Source organism: Leucopleurus acutus (assembly GCF_964270905.1).
Source record: "Leucopleurus acutus genome assembly, chromosome: 8".
NCBI lineage: Eukaryota > Metazoa > Chordata > Mammalia > Artiodactyla > Delphinidae > Leucopleurus > Leucopleurus acutus.
Genome location: NC_139151.1, coordinates 13,044,253 through 13,053,071, shown reverse-complemented (window position 1 = coordinate 13,053,071; position 8,819 = coordinate 13,044,253).

Below are 8,819 nucleotides of genomic sequence, written 5' to 3'. Positions count from 1 at the left end.
CGGTGCAACCAAAATCAAGTAAAAAAAAAAAAAAAAGACAGGGCCTTACTTTCTGCCAATGACGTCTGAGACACCGAAAAGGCCAGTGTGTACATGAGGTGACCGCGTGGGCGAGACGGAGCCAGGCCAAGGGAAGGGAGCTCATGGCTGTGACCCAGATGCTCTCAGGCCAGGACTTGCTTCCTTATCAATAACAGAGCACTTTCCTCTGGCTCTGACCTCAGTGAGGCTGGAGATTGTCTGCATCCCGTCATCTGTGAGTCTACAATAACCCACCTCTGACTATAGATGGCTAAATTCAGATACAACTCCCACCCCCATCCTTGTCTTCTCCAGGCTGCATAACCCAGCTCTTCCCACATCTCTTTACGGAAGGTTGCAGTGTACGTAGCCTCACTCCAAGGCTTCTGCAGGGCAGCCCCTTTCCTCCCAGACACCCACACAGATCCCAAGCAGGGGAGGGAGGGCTGTTATTTATCTGGAGGTAATTAGAATGCTGTCCTTAGAAGCAGTTTCTCTCTGCATCTTTCTCCCCACTCACTCTCTCTTCCTCTGTGGACGCTCCTGCGAGGTCTCTCTGCTCTAAATGTGTTACAAATGGCTCCAGCACTGAGCTATTTTCTTTCAAAGCCTTGGCTCACATGGTCTTTGCTAGGAGTTTGGCTCCCCAGGGCCCAGCCCGGTGGCCTCAGGTAAATGCCAGGGACATTTTTCATCGTCCAGAGCCAGTCTTGCCCTCCACATCCGACCCAGTGGTCCTCTTCCCACCTCTCCTGGCTCACCTCGACTGGTGATTAATTCTCTGTCTTCTCACCTCTAACCACCTCCTTTGTGGCAGAGAGGAGATTTGGATGCTGTGGCCTCCTCACCTTTTCTGTGAAGGATGCTGGGTCCAGCACGAGGTTCAGGATGGTAATCGGCTTTAGATGCAGAGCCTTATCCTGGACTTGGGGACAGAGAGAGATTGGGGACGCCTAATGAGAGAGACACATAAGCGCAACAGTCACGTAGAGAAGATGCTCTTGGCTTTCCATCCTCGTGGGCTTCCTCCCATTTCCGACGCTAATGGCGCTGCATCCCACCAGAGCCTCTCGTCTCCTGTGCTGTGTTATTTCCTCTGTCTGGCTCTGCTCCCCACTGCCCCCTTCAAAGGACCTGGCTGACTCAAGTCAAACATTTCGTCCTCAACAAAGCCCTCCCCTCTGGCCACATGTGGACCCCGCCACACACACTATAGCAGCCTGTACTTTTCCTCTATCATTTGTCATTATGGCATCTAGCTCCCTGGGTACGGATTAATGTCTCCTCCCTAGACTATAAGCTCCACCAGGGCAGGGACTGTATCCTAGGGCCTGGACCCTGCCACAACAGAAATATTTGTTGAATGAATGAAGTATAAATCATGTAGCAGTATTAAGTCTATTTATATGTTTTGGCCAGTCTGGCGTAAAGGAACAACAAACACCATTTTTCTTAGAAAGCACTTCACTCACCTGCAAAGTAATTCTCCAGCCATTGTCTCCTTTGAGCCTCTTAGCAACCCTGTAAGGTAGATGGTGGGAGTGTAATGTCCCCATTTCACAGAAGAAGAAATGGAAGCCCCAAGAGGTCAAGAGATGGGCCCAAGGTCACACGGCTCTCCATATCCGGCCCCTGCCTTTGCTCCTGTGCCAGGCTGAGTCTACATGAGGAAGGAGGGCTGGCTCTTTGGGGAAAGCTTCTGGATGGGGCTGACTTGGAGCAGCATTTTGGAGGTGAGAGGGCTGTGGATTAATATTAGCAAGAGGCGTGGCAGGTGGTCTCATTCGGAGAAGGTGTGGATGCGGTCAAGGGTGCCTAGGATGGGATGAGAGAGTGACAGGAAGTTGCATTCACTGATTGCATTACACCTGAGATCTCTTGCAACAGCTTTTCAAGGGAAGCCTCATCACCCACGGTTTATAGTTGTGGAAGTGAAGCCCTCAGAGGTTAAGTAATCAGCTTAAGGATGCATAGTGACAGCCGGGATTGGAAACCAGAGACGTCTGCTCTGGCCCCTGGAAGGGGAACATTGCTTAGAGGTGGATTGAGGGCTTTGGTCTGAAATATACACGGGAGGTGGTTTGGAGAGGAAGACAGACTGGGATCCCCCATGGCTCACTCATTAGTGCCGGAGAATTGGAAACAGCTTCCCTAGTCGCATGTCCTGAGTGCCAGCAGATACGTGCAGTGGCCCTGCTCCCTGAATGTCCTCCCCTAAAGTCAGGCCTGGGCAGGACCAGCCCCTGCGCTTCAAGGTCACATTTGTCGATGTGACCTTGGCAAGTCCCACTCGACCTCTCCACCTTTGGGTTCCTTGTCTGCCGGGGTTGAGGGGGCGAATGAGGGTCTGCCTCGCAGCGTTCTGAGGAGCAGTGAGTCTAAAATAGTACTTTGCATATAGAAAGTAAATATTTAGTAAATGTTATCTGTTATCATAAAGTACAATTCCTAGAAATGCAGCATCTCAGAGCTTAAAAGAACCTTGGAGATCATTGGTCTGATTCCCTCATTTTACAGAATGAGAAACTGAGGCTCAGAGAGGCTCAGAGCAGCTCAGAGCTAGTGAACACCTAGGCCCCTGACTCCCAGGACAGGATCTGAGTCTGGGCATCATCGCATGCTTGTTGCCAGGGAGACAGGATGCTTACGCATACTGCCCAGCTGTATCAGGCCACAGAGGATGACTGTCCCCGAGGAAGCCACAGGGCCTGGGGTGCCGCTCCTCTGCCCTGGCCACCCCACTGCCTGCATATGCCATGGAGGCTGCTGGCCGCTGCTGGGAGTTTCTCTCTGTCAGAGTAGTCAGGAGGGCAGAGAAGCCTACGTGCAGTTGTCTTGAGGAGCCTGGAGCGTCATGAGGAGTAATCAAGATCTTGTTGCCTAGAGCTGAGAGGAAACCTGTAATTAATCTGGCTGCCCCTCTGATTTCCTCTGTCCTCTCGCCACCAAGCACTGTCTGGTGGCTGTCAGCCTCCTCTCGGACCCACCCTGGAAAATCACGATTAATGGTGTAATAGCCCTATGGGGGCGAGAGAGACCAGCGGAGGGACTGTTGACAAGTCAGGAGAGGAGAGGCCATCTAGCACAACTGGGGCCGGGGAGTCCAGACACCGTTCACCGCGGAACACAGGGCCTATTGCGGGAGGTGCCTGTCTGTGCATGTTAACCAGTGCTGGTCGGGAGTCAGCACACATTTGTGGAGCTTCTCCTCGGGATAAGCATCATAGCAAATGTGTCAGGAAGATACGTGCCTGAGAGAGGTGCTCCCCTGCCTTACAGGAGCGTATGATCTGGAATAGAGAGAAGGCGTAAATACGTGCAAAGTTAAATAGCCATTCATTCATTCGTTCACGCATTTGTCGATGTTTGTTCATAGCTGCATTGCACCGGGCACTGTTCTAGATGCTGGGGGTGTAGCAGTGAATAAGAGGGAGAAGGCCCTGTCCTCATGGGGCTTCATTCAAAATACAAGTACCAGAGAGAGAGTCACAGACATTGAGGTCTGAAAGAGACGTGAGCGGATCTTCTAGCTTGAGGAAGTTGAGTCTTGAGATACTGAAAAAATGGAGATTAGGTTCCCCCTCTGGAGAAAGTGGAGACCTCTCATTTCTGGTGTTTGGGTCCAGAAACATCCCAGGCAGGTAAATGCTAAAGCAGAGATGAGACCTAAGAAGCCTCGACCCCCAGTCTGATTCCGCAGCACGTCTTTCAAGCGCTCACGGGGCAGCATGCGATCAGCGTGTGATCAGCGTGCGGTGAGATGCTGCCTGTGCTGGCTAGAGGTTCAGAGCAGGAGAGCTGAGCTTGTTCGGTGGAGGAATTGCACCTGGACTGTACGTTCCTTATGGGCAAGGACTCTGAAAGTAACTCGCAAGGAAATAGTTCATGCCCACAGAGCCTTTTCCACATATATTACCTGATTGGATTCTTTCATTATTTCAACAGATATTTTTTGAGTGCGTACTGTGGGCCAGCCTGTGCCAGGCACCGGTGATGCAGGTGGAAAATTCTAATGTGTTCCCCGCTCTTCTGGTGCTCATCACTTTGTGAGATAGGCATCGATATTCCCTTGTTACCAATGAGGAAATGGGCTCTGAGAGGTGGAGCTGCTCCGGAGGTTTCCTCCATAAGGACCACAGAAGATCCGACCTGGCCTCCCTCCACGTTGGGCCTTAATCTGCACTTGTTAGGACTGTCATGGCTGCCCTAGGATGTCAAGAACAGCGTCCTCAGTTGCATGGCAAAGTTCTGTTTTTAGACTCTCTCTGCCTTTTGAGTTACCTAAAGCACAGGATTGAAGACCGGCTCCGTTTAGGTGGGGACTGTCAGAGACCCTCAGAAACCAGAAGCCATATTTTTATGCCCACTTTGGACTTCAATTCTGCAAGTGCCTCCATATTCAACTCTAGCTGAAGAAGGAGCCTGGGATTTGTGATTGCACATGGTTAGACTCTTGAATTTGAACTTCAGCACTACTGCTTTAGTTGCACGACCTTGGATAAATGACCGAGCCTCCCTGAGCCTCACCCTCCACATCTGTGAAGTGGGCGTGCAATATTATTTTATAGGGTTAGAATAATAGTCATGAACAGTTAATTACTTCGAGCAGCTCAGGATACACATTTTATCCTCATTCCTCATAATGATTCTGCGAGGGTACTTTTATCACTCCCATGTTACAAATGAGGAAATCAAGGTTTAGAGAAGTTAACTCACTTGCCCATGGTGTATAGCTACTACATGGCAGTGCAGGACTCAAACCCATGTCCTTAACTGTGACGGTCAGTCCAAGCCCCAGGCACAGAAGAAAAGGGCAGTAAATGCTTCCCTCCCCTTTTCAACATATATTGATGTGATGCCCCTTTGCCTTTATCTAGAACATTCTGTCTGCTTAGATTGTTTGTATTAACCACAGTGAATATACAAAATGTACAACCCAGACTGGGAATTTACTTCATCTTGGTGTAAACTCAGAAAATGCCTTTTGACACCATCTGTTCATCGATTTCATTCAGCCAATATTAGTAGAGCACGTACCGTGTGCCGGACAGTGTGCCGGTGCTTGCCACGGCCCCTGCCTCACAGCTGACCGTTCTGTGGGGAGACAGGCAGCGTCGTCATAAGCAGGGTGTGTGCCCTAATGACGACTGTTCAAGATGTGGTGGCAGCAGATGGGAAAGGGATCACAAAAAGCCTCAGAGGGGAGGCAATGCGGCGAGCCTGGAAGTCACAGTTTCGGGCCATTACGGGGTGAGACTGCAGTCTGGGCACAGGCAAAGGGTGGGTGCTGAGGGAGCTCTGCGGAAGGTCCGGGGCAGTGGGGGGGGTGGTAGAGACAGGAAGGCAGGAGGCAGATCGTGAAGGGTTTATCTGTTGGAGTTAAGAATTTGCTTTTGATCCCCGGTGCAGTGGAGAGCTATGGAAGACTTTGGGGTGGGGGTAGGTCATTATCAAGTTCACATTTGGGTAAGAACCCTTGACCACTCAGCAGAGAACCAACGGAGAGGGAAAGGCCAGAGGGAGGGTGACCAAGATGGCTGCTGTCGCAGAGTCCCGGTTGCTGCTGGCGGACGTCTGGACTGCGGCGGGTCGGTGGTGATGGAGGCAGGGCTGTTGGGACTTGCTGACTGAGTAGATGTGGGGAGCAGAGCTCTAGGGTGCCTTTCAGCTTTCTGGCTTGGGTGACTAGTGGATCATGGTGCCACCCACTAAGAAGGAGGACGTAGGAGGAGAAGCAGATGGTGGGAGTGGGGGAGAGGAGACCTCCTCCTTAGGATGAGGCGTGTCTGAAATGCTGTGGGGAATCCAGCTGGAGGTTTCGGGAGGAAGCCGTCTCAGTGCAGGTGTTCAGGGCTTGATTCTGGGCTTGAGATGCTGATTTAGAAGCCACACCTTGCAGGTGGAAATAACTCGTGGGTGGAGGTGAAATTCCCCAGGAGTGATGTTAGTGGGAAGAGGGTGTAGGTGCTCTACCTCTAGAAAATTTCTTTTTTTATTCCTAAATTATTAAATTATTTTCAGTTAATAAAGGCTGCACAGTTAGGTTCTAAGACCAGATTCGTCTAAACATTAAACTGAAAAGAAGACCTCAAATTTCTTTGTGTTTTTTGTTAAAGAATCTGGAAGCTTCATGATCTGCTCTCATATGCAGATAGGTAAGTGACAGAAGAATACCCAGCGAAGTCAGAGACCTGGCTAGCCCTGGCTTTGCCTCGTAAGGGCTGTGTTGACCTTGAGCTAGACACCTTGAGCTCAGCTTCCTTGTCAATAATAGAGCTTGTTCTGTGGATTAAATAAGATAAAGACTATGGAAAGAATTTTGCAAACCCTTGTGCCTTACAAACATGTGACATGATCGTTCTTTTTATCCCTGTAAGGTTTGGGAGGAGATTATTTCTCATCTTTGTATCCAAGAGCGGCCCAAAACCTCAGCCATTGTCCTTACATGTGGTCTCCAGGATCAGCCAGCCTTTAGGGCCATGAACAATGACTGTCAGGCCTGCATGGATTAAGTGGAGTTCTGTCATCAAATAAAATTTACGTAGGCTAATCTGAAACCTATTTAGCGGTCTGCATAATAATTATTGTGCGGCGGGCTGACTGGGCATAAATGGAAGGCATTTGACAGAAATGATTATATTTAGTATTATTTTTATATAGCCTAGCCATTTTTTTACAGTTCTTTCCTCTTTGACAGTCCATTCATTTTGCCACTCAACAAATAGTTATTGAGGCTGTAATATATGCCAGGCACCGTTCTGGGCCCTGAGAAGACAGACAAACAGGATTTCTGTTCCTGTCCCACATCCATCGAGCTTGAATTCTAGTGGGGAGACAGTCACTGAACAGTCGACTTTACCCATAACGAGTAAGAATGCCAAGCTTCCCCTGAGACTGTGTTTGCTTTCATCTCTTCCTGCATCGGCACCCATGGATTAAGGGACAAAGATTCTGGGCCTGATTTGCCAACAGCAGAGTTGCCTTTGCTCCAATCCTTTATCCTTTTTTTAAAAAAAATTTTTATTGGAGTGTAGTTGATTTACAATGTTCTGTTAGTTTCAGGTTTGCAGCAGTCCGATCCTTTATCCTTTATTCTCCTCTGTCTCCTTATAGCAGGCAGTGGCTTGAGACCCTCCATCCATTGAACAAATATCTCCTGTGCACCTATTCTGTATAAGTAACCTCTGGGGATACAGCAGTAAACTGGAAACAGTCCTGGCCCTTGAGAAGCTGGCACTGCTGGGATGGCATAGAGAGGCACCCGCTCCTGGCACATGGCAAGGGTCGGGGGGAGAGGAGCACGCTGCAGGTAGAGGGCCCTAGTTGTGTGCAGGAAGCTGCGAGGTACTGGGTCAGGCTGCAACACCGAGCTTCTGTGGGGAGGGGGGATTGTCATAAAACAAAACCTTTACTAAGTGTAACACACGTACGGAAAAGTGAACATTATCATCAGATATGTACAGCTCGACGAGATTTCACAAACTGAGCACACTTTGCTCAGCACCTGGAATAAGAAACAGGATGTCATCAGCACCTCTAGAAGACCCCCTGTGTCCCCTTCTAGTCACCCCCCGCCTGCAAGGGTCATCACTAGCTGGACTGCTTACAGCACACAATGGTTTTGTCTGCATTTGTACTTTTTATGGATAGAATCATACTGTAAATACTCTTTTGTGCCTGGTTTCTTCCCCTCAACATTATGTTTGTGGGATTCATCCACACAGGTGCACGGAGTTGTTGATTGTTCATTTTCATTTCCATATAAGATTCCATTGTATGAATGGACAATGTCTCTCTCCATTCTGCTGCTGGACATCTGGCTAGGTTCCAGTTTGGGCAAACCCAAAGAGTGCTGCTGTGAACGTTCTAGTATGTCTTTGGTGAGTGTATACATGCGTTTCTACTGGAAATGCCTATTGTAGAGCTGCTGGACATTAGGGTATGTGTAAAGCTCTAATAGACCAGTTTTCCACAACAGTTACGTTGACTTACATTCCCACTGACACAGTAGAAGAGTTCCAGTTGCTCCACGTCTTTGCTAACACTTGATAGTATCTTTTTTTTTTTAAAGTCATTCTGGTGGGTGTATAACGATATCTCGTTGCAGTTAAAAATTGCATTTTCCTGAATACCTTTCCAAGTGTGCTTCAAGAGCTTTTAATATACCGTTACCGAAGTGTCTGTTCTAGTCATTTGCCTATTTTTCTATCGGATTGTCTGTCTGGAGGTGGGGGGATGAATCACTTTAATACTAGTCTCCTAACCAAAGGTGACCTTGGTTTAGCATATTTGCATATTCACCAGCCCCTCCCTCACCCCAGTGATGGGGCAGGGCTGGTGGCCTGCAGACTCTGATCTCAGGGTGCCAGGAGGTCTCAGGGAGGGACAATACCCATGCTGCCTTGCAGGGAGGCAGCTCCTTCAAGGTTCTGGCTTTGACCCCAGCCTCAGGAGGGAGAGGGGCTGGTGGAGGAAGGATGGAGAAGGGTTCGTTTTCAGCAGATGTGGAAACCAGCTGATGACCTGGGATGTGCGCTTCTGCCCTCAGTATTTGCTGAGAAGCGACCTCTCCCATCTGGGCCAGGGAGGAGCTGACATTTGTGTAGCCCCTGCTCTAGGCCAGGCCTCTCCTGTGTTCTCCTCGGCCTCAGTTCCACCCATCCAGGCACGTGTTGTTATGCCAAGTCTACCTGAGCGGAAATGGAGTTGAGTGACCGAGAAAAGCCACCCAGCTGGCAAGTGGCGGAGCTGGACTGGAACCCATCACTTCCCCAGCATCACTCCCCAGAGAGCAGGGC